The sequence below is a fragment of the Polyodon spathula genome, chromosome 5 (genome assembly GCF_017654505.1).
Source record: "Polyodon spathula isolate WHYD16114869_AA chromosome 5, ASM1765450v1, whole genome shotgun sequence".
NCBI lineage: Eukaryota > Metazoa > Chordata > Actinopteri > Acipenseriformes > Polyodontidae > Polyodon > Polyodon spathula.
In genome coordinates, this window is record NC_054538.1 from 52596078 (window position 1) to 52615402 (window position 19325).

Here is a 19325-nt window from a genome sequence, read left to right on the forward strand (position 1 = left end):
TCTATCAAATTGACTGGTCACCTGAAAAGCATGAGCTGCAACCCTCTGAACTGCACATGCAGCTAAACTCTCTCTGTCTTGTCAACTCACTTAAATTTTATTGCTGAATGTGATATAACACAATTATAATTAACATAACACAAAACTTTACGTATGCAAGCACTCTTGTTTTCTCTGTATTTGGATAATGGCACCACTGTTAAAAGTTAGTTTTGTAGATTAGGATTTAAAAGTATAGTGTCTATATCAAATATTATGGCATTGCTACATTTATTGTTTTCTTTTATATTGAATTTGAATGTTGCAAAGAAAAATCTACTTATTTGCACTATACAAAACCACACAGGTCCTGCAAATTTAGAAGCTCAGGTACTATAATATTCTATAGCAGGGTTCTCCCCAGGCTTTATCAGCTGGGTGTGTCGCCCGGCAAAGTGGCTCTTGCCACCCGGCTGAAAAAACCTGATCCGCCCGTCTTGCAGATGCTATGGTGCCTTTAACAATAAGGATTGATTGCGCTTCTAGCAGACTAGATCAGTTGCACGTTGCTGGGTTAAAAAAAAACTAATGACATAGAACAACATGACAGCTGTGTTACATCTTGAGACAACATTTAGCCAATCACAGAGCTGAAGCGGCGGGTTTTTTGTGCTAAGCACTTCAAGAGGCTAAAACGTTAAAAATGACTTCTAAAAAAAAAAAAATTTTCAAAGCAAAAATAGTGACAATGAATGCAGGGGGTCAAAATAAGCCGGTGATCGGAGCAATCCATCACCTAATACTATATTTGCGCCGGCTACTTTATTAAAAAAAATATTAGGATTATTATCAGGTATTAAGTCCATTTTTTGTCATATTACTGTACTGTGAGATGATATATAGTACATAATAGCTATACATACGCACCAAAAAAAGTGTATTCCTTTTGTTGTGATATCATAACACTATGTACCCAGGTGCTTGTGAGAGATATTGGGAGTTCATTTATAAAGGCTGTACAGCTTTAAGAACAAATGCATGATGGGATATCAGCTGAGACATACAAATGCTTAAGTGTGAGGTGCTGGATTATTACACTGCGGTTTCACGCAACAGTTCTGATGGTGACCAAACGTGTGTGAGTACTGTTGTGAGTACTGTGTTGAAAAAACTGTTAAAATGAACAGTTGCATTCAAAAAATTGCGAAAAACTAAAATAGACGTGCATTAACAAAATGCCCTGAAAACTTAACATAAAGAAAACAATTTAAATGAAGCAGTAAGTTCATTAATTAAGCTAAAAAGGAAGTGAAAAGGTTAGATTTTTGTAGAACAAATTCTTTGTCGTATTATATGTTTAAGGCAAGGCAAGTTTATTTTTCTGTTAAAAGTGCTCCTGGCTATAATGTTCTGCCGCCCAGCTGTACAGAATTCCTGGGGATAACCCTGAATAGTATCTTATTTAGAAAAAAAAAAAATTGTTAACTAATCTTTTGTATTTAAATAAACAACATAATAATGTCCTCATCTTTTTTTCTTCCGTTATAAAAACTTTTGTGTGGGGGGTTGGAGGGTCATGTAACGTAAAATATACTGTGTTACTGTTTTTCTGTGGGCGTCTGGCGTAAATGTACTTATTTAACCAATGTCCGACATCATCAAAAAGACGTCAAACACAGGTCTCTAGTCTTTTTTCTCTGGAGAAAGCAGAGAAAACCTTTCAATGGCCGAGTGAGACCAAAAAAAAGGGCGGATCTGAGCAATACACATAGCCCCTGCACCACTGAGATAACACAGACATAAAAAAAGAAGACAGCTGCTTCTGCATCCAGAGCTCAAAGAATATCACAGACATGCAGAGCTTTTTGAGATGTTATAATAATAAAATAATGACTTGGATCGCATTATTAAGGAGTTTGGTGATAAGACGAGTGATCAAATGATTTATCAGTATTCACAACGATGAAGAGGTATGTGATAAATACAGAGAACAAGGGGTGGGGCTTGGCTGAAGATGCAGTACTGACTGTCCTGTTGATATGCAGGGCCTTTTAAACCTGTTTTACTGTAAAAAAAAAAATAAATAATTAAACAGCGGGCTTGTAAAATAAACAGCGCGTGTGAAAATAAATTGGACCTGACGCACCTGACAGGCGCTGAATAAATTGACTGCTAAGGGGGAAAACTGAGGTAAAATCATCTAAATCCAAACATGCACAGCCCTAATTATTTGGTTTGTAGAAAAAAAAACCTTAAGTGACTGTGACTAAGAAAGAATGAATCTTGGGTTATTAATCTCCCTCTCGACCTGTGAGGGCGCTGTGTAAAGGGAACAGAGTGCCCTGGACTGGATGGCCTGACAATTCATTCCCAGGGTCAGGTGGAAGGCGGCCAACTAGAAAGGGGGCGGAGCTACGATACACCAAGTCATCGACCCGGAAGGGAAGCGATGTGGCAACCGCAGATTGGAGGAGACACGGTTGCACTAGCTAACCAAGAGGGGGATGACTGACGGTACAAAACAACATCCGGACCTGTCGCTAAAGGCCAGCACTGCACCATTGTGCATGGATAAATTCTATTTCAATATGAACACTACAGCACTCGCTCTGGACTTGTGAATGTGTGTCTTGGTGTCTGTTCTATTGTGATTATTATTTACAAACTGTGTCTTATTATTTCGGGACTGCAGCCCATTGTTTTGAAACAGTGCAATACACATTGCTGAGTATTGGCTGGGATTATTCTTTGTGGTCGCCAGACCAGGATTACAATAATAAAACCTGATTGGATCATGAACTTTGTTGTCTGTCTTCTGTTTACTAATCACATCACTACTAAACCTGAGCACTGCAAACCACAGTGACATAAACAATAGGTAAGCAAGGGAAACATATATCAAAACATAAAGGAATATATGAAATGATTACAAAACAGTGAAACAAAAAAGAAGATGGACAAAGAATAATAAACAGTCCAAGACAACAAAATACTTCATAGACCTCCTATGAAATGACAAGTTTCCCAAAGAGATTTCCAAGACAGTATGACATATCTATCACACGCACCTTCATATATCCCCATATTGTAAAACTCTCAATCTGATACTCCCAATTATTTATGCTTAATAACACAAATACCGTACTAAGTTATACCAATTGTATAAACATCTTTCCATGTATGAAACGAAGTGAGATGCAGAAGCTGATACAGTAGAGTACTGTGGGTTACCGCTCAGTTGCCACAGAAACTCTTTTTTTACTCATTTCAAATCATGTGGCACTGTATCATGCTGTAAACAATAACTGAAGCTGTTTGATCTGAAAAAATATGTATACTGACAATTATATAACATATTATTTAGTCTTAGCTAGAAAACATAATTTATATTATTATTATTTTGGAGATGACTTTATCCCAGATGAGTTTATTGGGCAGAATATTATTTTCCTTGACAGCTTCTTACATAAAGTCTTACGTCAATTTCCCAGCAGCGCTGTGCTTTAATTCTGCCAGACTAAAGGTGAATGTTAATTTCAATATTATTTTATTTATAAAAATTTCAAAAAACCAGGAAACGATGCTATGCAGGACTACATAGGACATCAGTACAGGTAAAGTGAAAGCATAATTTTAAATTGATTTCTTTTTTTATATGCTCATAGAATTGTAGTGTGTAGTGATGCAAGTTTGTTTTGGTGTACCACCCTGTAGCATGGCAGTAGGAAAGCCCAGCTGTTTATTTGAATTGTTTGTTTATTTTTAGAACGGGGTCTCCCCCTCCGCCCATATGTTATTTTGTATTTGTTTATTGTATTATTTTTTTGTTTATAGATGACGACGAACCGCCATGTGTTTTGTTTATTTATTATTTTGTATGACAGCGTAGCTGTGCTTTTAGTTTTGTTATTGTTTTGCAGCGTGGATGGGAAGCCTCATCCACATTATAAAACTCATGCAGAAGGTGGCCACCTCCCAAATTAGTTAAGTGACTAATTTGTTGCAAATTGGGAGATGGGTCACCTATATAAATATCTGCAGCTCTCTGCACTCAGGGTGGGTGTTCAGAGGAGGAAGAGAGCGAGCGAGAAGTGAGAGAGGAGAAACTAAATTTAAAAGAATATAAGGATCCTTGAAGGCTACTGCCCAGCCGGACCTTAATTCATTATTTACATTCGTTTTCTGTTTGTTTAATAAAACCCGCGCGCTTGTGCCGGTGTTTCAACATCAACACCACGTCTGTCTCTCTGTGTGCTTGAACAGCGGTGACCCACACACGTGACACGAGTAAGACCCTGTCACATATGGTGTGAGAGTGGGATTTGAGCCCACGCCTCCATTCAGAGACCAGAAGAGGTACTGCAGATGGGTACTGCAGTTTTGTTTTTGTTTTTTTTCAACTAATCGTTATTTTTGGAGTGAAGAGGAAGGAAGGATGAGAGGGAAGAGGAGGAGCTGCAAGAAGCAGCAGCAGAGGCAACCGCAGCAGCAGAAGAGGTGGTGGACCCAGGCTCCAACTCGGTTTGGACCTCTGGACTGGGCAGCCGAGCAGGAAGAATGGAGGGCTGAAGGGGCCCCCATGTGTGGAGCCTGTGGTGAGTTTGGGCATGTTCGGGAGGACTGCCCTTATGGCGATCCCCAATATGAGGAGGCCTGGAACCAGGGCCTGGCTGGGGATGCGGCAGAGTGGTTCTGGGTGAGAGACTAGATTCCGCCAACGCCCAAGAGGGAGGATCCCGAACAGCCACAGCCCAAGCATAATGCCCATTAACCCAACTCACTTAAGTATTTTGGTATCCCTGAGTTGAGGATTGATGAACTGGGTGGGATGTTTGTTCTTCTTTAAGCAAAAAAAAAAAAAGGTTTCTACAATGGCACTAAATGATGTACTAGTCCAGGCAGTCATCATTGCAGTGGTAGTACACACATGTCAACCCATTTTTTGTAAAAAAGAACAAAAGCATTAACATGAACACTATGAATGTTTTTTAGTGAACTTTAATCTTGTATTAAAGATTTCATGGAACTTCCACTGCTCTTTTGTATACTGCAATTACTTTAGCCAGGCAGTGAACATATCCGAGTACAAATCTGACAGTCCACTAGTAATAGAAATGAATAGAAAATATTCTGTTTCAGTTATGACTTAAAGGTCTAGCAGACCTACAGTTTGGAAAAACTGTTTATATTGAAAAAGGTTGTTTGCTATATTACCATGTGATCAGCTCCATACACCACTTTAAATATACGAATACGTTTGATCTGCAAAATTCACAAGCATGCCTTTTGGTTTGATCTCGTATTTAGGCATTTGTGCACAAGATGATAAAACCATAGATAAATTGTTATAATACCATGCATACATTTAAAGATGTAATGGTGTATTAACCAAGGCTTCAAAATGTGTATTCTTCAAATAAGCATAAAAACATTCCCTTATTGTTTTGCTGTTAATCTCTTTCCCACATATATTTTTAGTTAAATGAAGCAGATAATTTTTTTTGACACAACCATATACATTACATTTACTTCTCACTTGAGACTATATGATGTCAAGTGTGGCCTTGTTACCTGCACCACAGGAAGTTTATGGGGAGAGAAAACAAGCAGCTTTTATGTTTAATACATTTTTAAACCTTGGTTACTACACATTGCAACTTTTTATGAATTACCTAATACTCAAACAGTTTCCATGTAACTATATGTTTATAGTTTATTACACCAAAACAATAATACTAAGTTCACGTACTGTATTGTAGGTCATATTGCCTTATTTTAACAACACAGACCAATAAGCAATCTAAGTAATTACTTTAAGACTAAAAATCCAGAGACACTGACTAGTCTTCCAACAAAAGACTCCTTAATCAAGGTAGTTTATTGAGAAACTAATTGAAAGCAACACCAGTGTAAGCAGTAAACCTTAACACCTTCGCTTCAAAGACCTCTTGGCAAACCTGATAATAATTCAGACTCCCTGGTCCCTCAAAGGTCTTGAAAGGGCTAATAGGATCATAGTAAATAGAAAAGACATTTAGGAAAATTTTAAGATTTCAAACTAAATAAGTAATAAGGAAACTTAATAGAAATTAAGAAAACTAGATAAAAGTATCCCACATCAAAAAAGTCAGTAGTAAATAACATTAACTAAAATTAACTAAATTAAAGCCCTGATCCACCTGAAATGATCTATGACCTGTTGTATTTCCATTTTAAGCACTGATTAAGAAAAACATTCTAAAATTCATAGTACCAAAGGAGACAGTGCTTAACAACTTTAGTCTAGGAACTGTCAACTCTGACATGAACTAGCCAATTAGAAACTTCCTCTAGCCCCCTTAGTTCCAGACCACATAAAACCCAAGAGCTGAAGCCACTAAACTTCATGTTCAAAATGGCTTGCAAGCTGTTATTGTTACATCACAGCCTTCAAACTGGTCCTCAGAGAAACCTTAAGTCCTTACTGTTTTACGTAAAAGGAGTTACTATACAGACACTTCACGCAAGTATTACATAAAATGAATGCTTATTAAGGCCACCTAAAGAGAGATGAGCCATGTGATTAGATAACAAATATCTTACCATATAAATGTTAGATTAAAAGCCGTTCTAGAAATAATTAAGGTACTTTTTTTTTAATCTGACTGCATTCAATATTTTGATTTGTCCTTAGGAAACTATGAAAGAGTGCCTATTGTAATTTTAGTACCTCAGGATATTCACTGCAAAGTAATTTTATAGAAGGTCTTATATGTAATACTATAGGTACTTTGTCACATGCTATAGTACTGACATATCTTATATACGGAATCAGACATTTCAGGAACAAAGCATTGCTTTTTAAGAATCACAACTAAATGTTTGTTTCTTGTTTGTTTATGAGGAACTAGGGTAGAGTTATAATTGCATGTAACTTACATCAGTTTTAAACTATATATATATATATATATATATATATATATATATATATATATATATATATCTCTCAGGACAGAACCTGAATCATGGGTATAGCCTGCTATTTGTTTTATTCAGCAGTTCACATAACTTATATCATTAGGTTCTCATGGAAGTACCAGCAGAAATGGTTTGGTACGCACCAAAATTAGGGGTCATCATCCAAGTCGCTGTCTAGCTCCAACAATTGGGATGATAGTGTCAAAGGCTACAACAATAGTTTCTGAATGCTTAAGTAGGAGTCCGTATTGCTGTTTCATACAATTTTTAACAACTCATCATGCATTCTCTATTTATTTCGATACCTTACCACCACATTGCCTACCTGGGGATTCAAAAGCAGAAACCCAAACACTTCATCCCTTTATTATTGATGATGAATACGTTAGCTTGATGGCACGACGGTATTTATAAAAGGATGTAACTGAATAACATATTAATTTAAGTAAAATGGTTAAATGCATTTTTTTAAACTCACATTTAAATGTAACAGCTTTCAAACATCGACACCTCGACATCTCACCCCGGCTCACTTTAATGCCACTCCCTGTAACTGCATCCTTCTTCTCTCAATAGATCGTTTAATAGATCTCCACTGTCACTGGTTGTTTCAAGTGCCCATTAAAAGAAAAAGACCTTATGAACTGGAGTGGTTCCACCTATCACTCTTCATTTTTTAATAAAAGCTTGAAGCAGCCAATGATAGTGTTAACAGGGAGGGACTGTAGTTAAATTGGAACTCTCCCAGAGATTGTTGACAGAACCTGGAGACCCTGAGCCTCTGGAAAAAAACCCAGAGGTAAGGCAGGTATGGCTCACCTTGCGAGCGTGAGCACCCTCGTTGCCTTTATGAAAAATACTTTCCTGTTAAAAATGTACTGACGGTACGCCTTTGCGTCTTAAAAACCAATATGGAAGTCTGCATTTTTCTTTACTGGTTTGCATGCCTACTTTTTCACAGGATTTTCAAAGGTAATGAATACTAATTGTTAAATTCCTTAATTTGAATATACCATTTAGCCATATGCTTATCCCCCTGTCATATTCTCATTTAACATTCTTAAATAATAGTATGTTTTATAGAACAGTTGTCTTGTTCATAATTTAGTAAATTTAACAATGAACAATGCATTGGCTCTACACACTAGACAACTAGAGTGTTACCCTCTGTAACTGAGATTTATGGGCCTGCATTCCAACATCACCAGTTTGTTTTGAGAGTTGAATTTACAGTTTCTGGATCATGTCAAACAGGAAAGTCATGGTGATGAGGTAAACCGCTGCACTCCGAAAGGACAATAAAACTGTAGCCACCAACCGAAACCACCAACTGCATGTCTCATCCCTGATCAGAAGCAAGCATTGGCAGGCTCTGGGTCGCAGAGGAGTCGCAGAGGCAGTACAATCTGAAAAATATAAATAAAAAACTGAATTAACCAAAACCTTTTTGGTTTGGTTACAAAACTGAACTAGTGACATAGTCCTCTGCACAAAAAACTAATGTGTAAGACCACAGTGCAAAAACACCATGGAGTCTTTTTAAATGATATTTTAAATGATAGTCTTTTTAATGATCCTTAAAAACTTGCAACCTTGCTCTACTTCAGACCTTGTGCACTGTATTGTATTTACTGATCTTGATAAGTTTTGAAAACACCAACTGGATTATTGTTAAAAAAATAAAGGTGGGGGTATTAAGACCACTTCTCCACACCCCAACCCCATGTGTATTTAGGCTTTAAAATCTACTAAGGTCTGTTTTTCGTCAGATGCTTACTCTACTCTATGTAACTGGTTTTGTTTGCTAAACTATTTCTAAAGTAAATAAAACATGAAGCCAACCCTTTAAATATTGCTTCTTATTTTAGAATAAACCACAGTTATAATTTTAACCCTTTTGCAGCCTCCATCAGCAATGTTTAATTGCCCTACTTTGGGTAGTCACCATCGACCATTTTCAATTTGGTGTCCTGCGACTTTATAACTACGGCACTCCATCACTAAACTGCACCAAACTTTATAGAGAGACAGTCAAGCCCTTACTGAAGCTGCCAGACGTGTCTCTATATTAAACTTACACAGTTTGATTGAGTGGCTGCTTGCTTTGAAGATACTGGCTTTGATTGTTGCTGCAGCTGTTGCTCTCTCATAGACCCACATTCCCACATCATCTGCATGGAGTTTTTTTTTTTCAGCCCAACAAAAACTTCCTATTTGAATTTTCTGTTTCAAAGAAATGGAAACATCTAATCTTGTTTCTTGTTTTACAGTAACTGCATTTGTTCTAAACCGTATTTGATTTTTTTTGTTAGTTTATTATACAGACATATAAATGTCAAACGCTGTTTTACTGTATAGCATGTATTATGCATTTCTCTGCATTTAAAGTATTATGGATTTTCTTGTTGTTACTGAGTCTTGTAAAACGCTTTGTGATGGTGGTCCACTATGAAATGCGCTATATAAAATAAAAATTCATTGATTGAGAAAGTAGAAGGAGATGCTATAAATGATTAGTATTTTTCTTCATACTTCTAAGGCGGTATTGTGTATGGATATATAGTGTAATAATTAAGGAACTTCTCAGATATAAGCTTGTTTACATATACATAAGCTCACTATAGTTAGGGTTGAGTGGGGAGTTCAAAGTTATACGCCAGTTTCTGTACTTTAATAACTTTGACCATGTTCGATGGATATGCATGAAAATGTGGATGTGTTGGTCCCTTTGGTTAGGTCTCTTGATGTGGGCCATTTTGTTCTGCTCTGATATGCGGTTTCCATGATCCAGTAGTGAAAACAAATGAAAAATCTCTGTTTATTGCTGATTTTTGCTGGTCTCCAGCTCCAAAACTGTTTGGAATTTTTGTTTGACAATTTTAAAGTACAAGGAACGGCCCAGAATAGTGGCTTTTTTCTGTTTTGGTTAAAAAATATTAATCTTTTCCTGAGTAATAGGATTTAAAATTTTGGTTGCATATGCTCAGTACTGCTCTTGCAGTTAGATGTTTGATCTCGAAAAAACTAAAACTGCCTGAAAATCATATATCTTTTGTAAACCATGACATGTCTGTATATAATTGGGACCATACGATTGACTGTAACATTGTCTTTTCATTTTGTGAGTGGGAGTGTTTATCTTTTAAAAACAAATTACACCACGCGTCTCAAGAAAAAAGAATCTGTTCTGGCGAAATAGAAGTAATCTGGAGAAAAAAAGAATTTAGAATTGTATTCTTTAGTCGTGAGGGGATCTTCTTTCGTGATGTTATTCGTTCTCAAAAAATGATTGAGGACAGCTACCTCAAGTCCTCGGGAGAGGTTTACCTGAGACAGACAGCACTTCCTCGGGCAGCAGTGTGAGGTACCTCTCTCACATCTGGATTACTCATATCTCAGCCTCTGTTCGATTTAAAAAGACAAGAGACCCCTCATTTTGTTCCTCTCCCTCTACTGGCATATGGAACTTATTTGTTTAGTTTTTACAGCGAAAACCAAAACAATAATCATTAACCACCACCGGATCCATGGTTAATAATAAGGAGCTGGCATGAAGCTGGAGTCTGTAGTGTAGAGGTTAGCATGTTTGCCTGCACGCCAAAGATCAGTGGATCAAAAACTAGTGGAAACTTTTTTTATATATATTTTATATAACTATTTTTATATTAACATAATTTATTAGTTTTTGTTTATGAGTGCAAACATACAAAATACTAACACTGTATCACATTTTATATATTAAATATTTTAATTAGCAGCGGGCATTAATATCAATAATAATTTTCATATCGCAATATCGTGGGATTAAAATAAAAATAATGTACGCTCGCTGAGAAATATTTTTTATTGCTAATTCTGCTAAAAATACAACTGCAATATAATGAAGTTTATTTTATATTAAGATACAACAAACCCTACATACACTGAGTGTACAAAACATTATGAACACCTCCTCTTTCCATGAAATAGACTGACGAGGTGAATCCAGGTGAAAGCTATGATCCCTTATTGATGTAACCTGTTAAATCCACTTCAATCAGTGTACATGAAGGGGAGACGGGTTAAAGAAGGATTTTTAACCCTTGACACAATTGAGACATGGATTGTGTATGTGTGCCATTCAGAGGGTAAATAGGCAAGACAAAAGATTTAAATGCCTTTGAACGGGGTACTGTAATAGGTGCCAGGCGTGCCGGTTTGAGTGTGTCAAGAACTGCAACGCTGCTGGGTTTTTCACACTCAACAGTTTCCCGTGTGTATCAAGGATGGTCCACCACCCATAGGACATCCAGCCACCGGCAGGCCAGTGATCGAAAATGGCTCATTGATGAAAGAGGCACTTACTCATGTCACGCGTGTGGGTAGCTGCTCTTCAAGCACACAGAGAGAAAGCCATGGTGTTGATGTTGAAACGACGGCACAGGTGTGCAGGATTTATTAATACAAACGAAAACTAAAGTAAAATAAAGGTGGTCATGTGACGTTACCAGCGATGGTAACACAGAGGACTAGTACATCAAGCTGTACAAAAATAAAACACAATGCAACAAACTATAAATCAAAGGTGCCGTGAAAACAGCAAGCCTTGCAGCAGCCCCGATCACAGCGATCGCCATGCTTTTATAGTGACGCTCCACTGAGACACGCCTACCCGCCTGCTGGAACAGCTGATTGCTTTCAGCTGCTGCTCCACGAAGACGGGTAATCGTCCCCGGCGGAGAGCCACAGCAGCTAAACAATTAATTAAATCAATATATTAACAATTAACCCAAAAACATACAATAAACTACATATTTCCTCATGTGCAGGGCTTACGCCTTGCCACAAGGCCAAAGGAGGCTGACACGAATTGTGCACAGCAACAGACGGGCTACAGTTAATCAACTGACAGTCCAGTACAACATTGGTGCCAAAAGACCCATAAAATAATGCACAGCTCGTCGTACCTTGACACAAATGGGGTATGGCCGCCGACGACCTAACAGAGTTCCACTTCTTTCAACAAAACTCAAGAAACTGCAGTTGCAGTGGGCTAAGGAATGAAAACAATGGACACTGGAGAATTGGAAAAACATTGCCTGGTCTGATGAATCCCGGTTCCTGCTGTTTCACGCTGATGGGAGGACTAGGGTGAACCACATCAGTACATGCATCCATCATGCTGCGTGTCAACACTGAAGGCTGGTGGTGGTGTGATGGTGAGGGGTGTGTTTTCATGGCACATTTTGGGCCCCTTGATAAAAGTGGAGCAACGTTTGCATGCCACAGGATATCTGAACATCATTGCCAACCAGGTTCATCCCTTCATGTCAGCAGTGTTTATCCATCTGCTAATGTATTTTTTCAGCAGGATAATGCCCCATGCCACAAGGCTAGGATTGTCCAGGAATGGTTCCACGAACATGACAGTGGCCTGCCCAGTCACCAGATCTCAATCCAATTGAGCATCTGTGGGATGAGATGGAACGAGCTATTTGGAGTAGAGATCCACTACCAGCCAACTTGACACAACTGTGGGAAGCATGGGCCAGCATCCCTGTGGAACACTTTCGACACCTTATAGTCCATGCCCCAATGAATTGAGGCTGTTCTGAGGGCAAAAGGGGGACTCCCTATTGCAACTCAATAATAGGAAGGTATTCCTAATGTTTTGTACACTCAGTGTATACCAATCATTGTCAGCCTCGTAAGCAAACACCACACTGTGGTGTTTTCCCAAAAAAAGACAGCAGCAAGTAATTCAATGAACTGAACTGTTTATTAAAAGAAAACAAGTAACTTGAAGTAGTATAAATTCTCTGTGTACTATAAGGCAGCCAATTCATCCAGTTCCTCCTCTGATGTAGATTTTTTTATAATTTTCGGAGTTTTGAAAAACAATTGCTGAAATAAATAACTGTAGGCATCTATTTCTTGTAACTTTTTTCCTCATCCACAAAAGCAAAACCTTTGCTACAAAAGATTTTTCCTAAAATTATTTGTTTTCGAGAAATTGCTAGAAGTTATACATTTCCATTGGGGTATATAAACATTTGACTACAACTGTGTGTGTGTGTGTGTGTGTGTATCTATATTATATATATATATATATATATATATATATATATATATATATATATATATATATATATATATATATATATTCAGTGCCTTGCAAAAGTATTCAGACCCCTGACCAATTCTCTCATATTACTGAATTACAAATGGTACATTGAAATTTCGTTCTGTTCGATATTTTATTTTAAAACACTGAAACTCAAAATCAATTATTGTAAGGTGACATTGGTTTTATGTTGGGAAATATTTTTAAGAAAAAAAAAAAAAACTGAAATATCTTGCTTGCATAAGTATTCAACCCCCACACATTAATATTTGGTAGAGCCACCTTTCGCTGCAATAACAGCTTTAAGTCTTTTGGGGTAAGTATGTACCAGCTTTGCACACAGTGTCAGAGTGATTTTGGCCCATTCTTCTTGGCAGATTTGCTCCAGGTTGTTCAGGTTGGTTGGGCGACGCTTGTGGACCGCAATTTGCAAATAGTGCCACAGATTCTCAATGGGATTGAGATCAGGACTTTGACTGGGACACTGTAGGACATTCACCTTTTTGTTCTTGAGCCACTCCAATGTTGCTTTGGCCTTGTGCTTGGGATCATTGTCCTGCTGAAAGGTGAATTTCCTCCCAAGCTTCAGATTTTTAGCGGACTGAAGCAGATTCTCTTGCAGTATTTTCCTGTATTTTGCTCCATCCATTCTTCCTTCAATTGTAACAAGATGCCCAGTCCCTGCTGATGAGAAGCATCCCCACAGCATGATGCTGCCACCACCATACTTCACTGTAGGGATGGTGTGTCTTGAGGCATGGGCAGTGTTAGGTTTGCGCCACACATAGCGTTTTGAGTTTTGGCCAAAAAGCTCTATCTTGGTCTCATCTGACCACAAAACCTATTCCCACATCGCAGCTGGGTCACTATCATGCTTTCTGGCAAACTCCAGACGTGCTTTCAGATGGTACTTTTTGAGTAACAGCTTCTTTCTTGCCACCCTCCCATACAGGCCAGTGTTATGCAGAGCTCTTGATATGGTTGACTGGTGCACCATTACTCCACTCCCAGCCACTGAACTCTGTAGCTCCTTCAAAGTGATTGTTGGCCTCTCTGTGGCTTCTCTTACAAGTCTCCTTCTTGTTTGAGCGCTGAGTTTTGAGGGACGGCCTTTTCTTGGCAGTGCCTGGGTGGTGTGATGCAGCTTCCACTTCCTGATTATTGATCCAACTGTGCTCACTGGGATATCCAAACACTTGGATATTATTTTGTACCCTTTCCCTAATCTATGCATTTGTATTACTTTATCTCTAACTTCTGTAGAATGCTCTTTGGTCTTCATTTTCCTTCAGATTCACAGCCTTACCAATGATCCTTCAACAGTGGGGTTTTTATCAGAAAATGTGACAGCAACTTTAATGGTTCACAGGTGGAGGCCAATGGTAAGGTAGTTGTGTCCTCGTTACGGCAATTTCTTTCATCGGTGCAAACTGAGAGCTTCCACAGCACAGCGGTTGAATACTTATGCAAGCAAGATATTTCAGTTTTTTATTTTTCTTAAAAATATTTCCCAACATAAAACCAATGTCACCTTACAATAATTAATTCTGAGTTTTAGTGTTTAAAAATAAAATATCAAACAGAACGAAATTTCAATGTACCATTTGTAATTTGGTAATATGAGAAAATTGGTCAGGGGTCTGAATACTTTTGCAAGCCACTGTGTGTGTGTGTGTGTGTGTGTGTGTGTGTGTATGTGTATATATATATATATATATATATATATATATATATATATATATATATATATATATATATACATACACAGTACCAGTCAAAAGTTTGAGTACACCTGCTTGAAACCAGGTTTTTTTCATAGCCAACAATAATGTACGTCGTAGACGTTTCTGTAAATACTTGAAAATGAAAACACATGTTACAATATACAAAACAAAACATAAGGAGTATCAAAGCAAAGTTCAAGAAAATTGAAAATTGTCTCAAAATATTGGATTCCTCAAAATAGCCACCCTTTGCCTTAATAACAGCCTCACAAACACAAGGCATTTGGTTAACAAGTTTCAACAGGAAATCACCCGACATGTCTTCCCAGCTCTTCTGCAGTAACTCCCACAGATGTAGGGCACTTGTGGGTAGCTTTGTTTTGACTCTTCTGTCCAGTTCGTCCCATACAAGTCCTATGGGATTGAGGTCTGGAGACTGGGCAGGCCAGGTCATTAGATTGAGTTGTCCTTCACTTTCCTTCTTCTTCTGCCAGATAGTTCTTGCACAACTTTGAGGTGTGTTTCGGGTCATTACCTTGCTGAAGAATGAAGGACTGCCCAACTAGCTGTAATCCTGATGGAATGGCATGCCTCTGAAGTATGCTATGATAGCCATGCTGGTTGAGCTTGCCATGGACTTGGTAAAGCTCACCAACTCTGTCACCAGCAAAGCAACCCCAGACCATGACTCTGCCTCCTCCATGCTTGACAGTGGGAACCACACATGCAGAACTCATGCACTCTCTGAGTCTTACAATTTGGCCCAGGCAAGTCTCTTCCTCTTATTCTGCAATCCTAACAATGGTTTCTTTGCAGCAATTCTTCCAGTTAGACCAACTTCATAGAATCTCCTCTGAACAGCTGACGTTGAAACATCTGTACTTGTAGTAGCATTTAGCTGAGCTTGTATTTCAGGGGCAGTTAATCGCCGGTTTCGCAGACTTGTAACTCGAATGAACTTGTTCTCTGATTCTGATGTCACCCTTGGCCTGCCTGACCTTGTTCGGTCCTCATGAGTGCCAGTTTCTTCTAATTGTTTGATGGTCTTGGCCACAGCAGTTACAGACACTTGCAAAGTTCTTGTGATTTGTCTTAAAGATTGACCTTCATTTCTTAAAGTAATTACAGACTGTCTTTTTTCTTTGCTTAACTGAGCGTATTTTGCCATTTTCTGCTCCCTTACATTCAGGAATGACAAACTTGTGCCTATGCTACCTATATTTATAATAATCATGGACCCTCACCTGTTGACAATAATTGGTGACAAAAGGTTAATTAAGTAACATGCTAGTTAACTCAGAAAACATTTAACAAAGACACCTTTATACTTAGCACAGTCTTCTAACACTGTGTTATACACTTCACACTTTAACTGACTTGGGCTTCAGACTGAAATCCCCTTACTTTGGGTGACCATTTCATTAAAACTTACAAGATCTACATTTTAATTTAAAAATTAAATTTTTGAATGCAATTCACTTATGATTATCAGCTTATATAAGTACACGTATCATATAATGAAATATTAAGTGTTTATAGACAAGTTTATACAGTTAAAAGCATAGATAGTCATGAAAAACTTTGTTTCAAGCAGGTGTACTCAAACTTTTGACTGGTACTATATATATATATATATATATATATATATATATATATATATATATATATATCTATATATAGATCAATTACTTGTAGTTGTTATGCAACCTAGTTAATGTTTCATTGTAAAGTAATTTCAACAACCTAGTGACATTTTCATTGCAGTTGTTTAGTTATGTTGAGTATATTAACTATAGGTTCAATAATTCATATTAAATTGTGTTAAAAAAAAAAAAAAAAAAAAAAAACTCTTCTGCTGTGAGGTAACATTTACGACAAAAATGCTTGGCTCTAAAGTGCTTAAGCAAAGTTTACCCTATTATTGTGTATAAAAGAAATAAAAACATTTTAATGTTATGAAACTAACAAGAACAAACTCAAAACAATCTGCTCCTTCCTACAAATAAGTAGTTTCTTGCTACTATTATAATATTAACTTGTTATTCTTTCAACTTGAATTAATAATGATCAGTGTCTTTTAAAACATGTAGCAAATGGTTCATATGCAGTTCACTACCATAAAAAACAACATAAGGGCTTGCTGAAATTTTAGAGATGTTGTATTGCCTGTTTTTAAACTGGTTCCAAAGGTATTTTAGTTACTCCTAAAATGTCATATGAAAAACAAAAACAGCAGTTTTTATTGGCACATATTGTTCATGTCAAGGCAGTACACTTAACATTGCATGCAGCACTCTAATATCAATGGGAAAAAATCTTATTGTTCTTTGTCTTCTTGAAAATGAAGGTGGATTTTCATTAATACTAGTGAGACATGAACTACAGCAGAAATGCATTATAAAAATCAACACATATTAGTTTTTCTTCTAATTTTAAATTATATATTACATTTATGGTCTATGGGGGCAAGGAGTAATTGCAGCTTTGTTAACCTGGCCATGTGCAAAAATACATTATAGTATAGAAATGGCCAAATACTACTTTCTTTTTTTTTTTTTTTTTAAAGCTCATGAAAGATCTAATGTAAAATGACCCAATTAATCAAGACACACTACCAGCTACCTGGATCACCTTTTCAATAACTTGTACTGTTATTAAAATAGATGATAAATTAACTTTATTATGTTTCATATTTTTATCTTTATCTTTTAACTTTGTCATGATGTCACATGTTACAACTGAACTGACCATTTATTCCAACCGTTTTAGTAGGAGGAAACTGCTTTGGTCAGGTGCAAAACAGTCAAGAAAAAGCCAAATAGCCACTGAAAGATGATACATTTTTCAGATCAACAGTGGTCACACATAAAACATGTTGAAACATATCTAAACTATGGTGAGAATGCTGGATGTGACTGAGTGATTGTAGATATGTCGTTAATAAACTGGTTTATCTAAAAATATCTCCCAAAACTGTCGTGATTCATATTTAGGTAGCATATGACTATCACATGTTCAAGAAAAATGTTTTATTTCGGAAAAAAAAAAAAAAAAAAAAAACTTCAATATTGGTGTGCTTTGATCAACACTGTGCAAACCACCCGAATAGAAAAAAAAAAAAAAAAAAAAAGATTAAATGTAATTTCCAGGATTAACACATACAAGAAACAGTATTTTTATTGAATGTTCGGGATTTACTGTAATGTACTGTACATATCAGTGCAACATATACCGTGGGCGTTTTATGTCGTGTTTCCTAACCCGCAGCAATAAATACAGCGTGCATAAGGTGACAAAATGTCTTTGGCTACATTACTCTCAACACCAAACCCGTTTAAAAGAAACAAATAATGCAATAAAAACAAAACCGGGCTTACAGGACAAACAAACTAAACAACAATGCAAGGAATTCGATCAATAAGACCTACACAACACACTAATAATATTTTCTCATGTTTTGTTGTTCAGTGGCATTCCCGACTCGTTACCGTTGCAGCGCTATGATTTTACAGGTTTGTACATGCACAACACCGCTCTCACTATGGTAGGGTATCACAAACTATATACGTATAGCTGTTAGCACAATAGCAGTTTCTATGCATTTCTACAATTTTCACGAAATGCATACTAGCATTTCTCTTTAAGCAATGCATTCAGAATGTAAACGATGAAACTACCAATAAAACTATATTCTGTTATTCATACAAAATGATATTATATACAAATAACTACAGAGACATTAGGTCAAGCAATTGAGGAACATTATTTTCTTACCGCTTTATTTTGGATGTCTTGTTGTTTTTGTATAGTACAGTACAGTATGCTGATGTTTAATTTCTCGAAGGGGTGTTTTTCTTCCGTCCGCCCAACTTCAGCACCGAGCCAGCGGAGACGCACTGAGCATGTGCACTGAGTGTCAGTTCTTTCTTGGCAAACCTGCAGGAGGAGTGCAGAGGCTGAGGTTTTAATGTGTGAATGGCAGTTCGTATTTGCAATATTCTGAAATAAAGAATTGTAATCTAAAAATTATCTTTTTTTTTTCATTAAAAGGCAAAACATAAAACAGATTAAATATGTGGATTTAACAAATTGCTCTTACAGACCTACACACACTATACTGAGCCCGGTAATAATCTACACGCAGTACCACGCTTCCACGATCAAATAATGACCTCAAATGGTAACCGAGACCTGTGCTATTACCTCTTTACCCGAAACACAGGAAACTTGCCTGCATTTGCCATTGTGGTCCTATATTACCTTATGTGCAATTCGGACTAACGGGCTACACTTATCGAACAACACGCCTATACCAATATAATATTATCTATATATATCATATATATATATATATATATATATATATATATAAATAATATATATAATATATAAGTTCACATATAATATATATCAATGTGCATTCAATGTTTTTTCTATACACTATTGTCCTGCTCTAAGCGTAGTACAATTATAATGTTAAATTGTACACTGTGACTGAAATATGATATGAAATATCAAGTTTAAAATTACCAAACGCACTTCCGCTCCCACCCCTCCTAATT

The 19325-nt window shown here is 36.9% G+C and overlaps 1 long non-coding RNA gene across 1 annotated transcript in view; it reads right to left on the reverse strand.

Moving 5' to 3' along the window:
• Window positions 1-18692, reverse strand: part of LOC121316048 — a 47998-nt gene extending 29306 nt beyond the window's left edge. The window contains exons 1-2 of the long non-coding RNA XR_005950357.1: window positions 18538-18692; window positions 8255-8342 (exon numbers count right to left, since the gene is read on the reverse strand). This is a non-coding gene — a long non-coding RNA (uncharacterized LOC121316048). The remainder of the gene's footprint in view (window positions 1-8254; window positions 8343-18537) is intronic.
• Window positions 18693-19325: the final 633 nt, after the last annotated feature.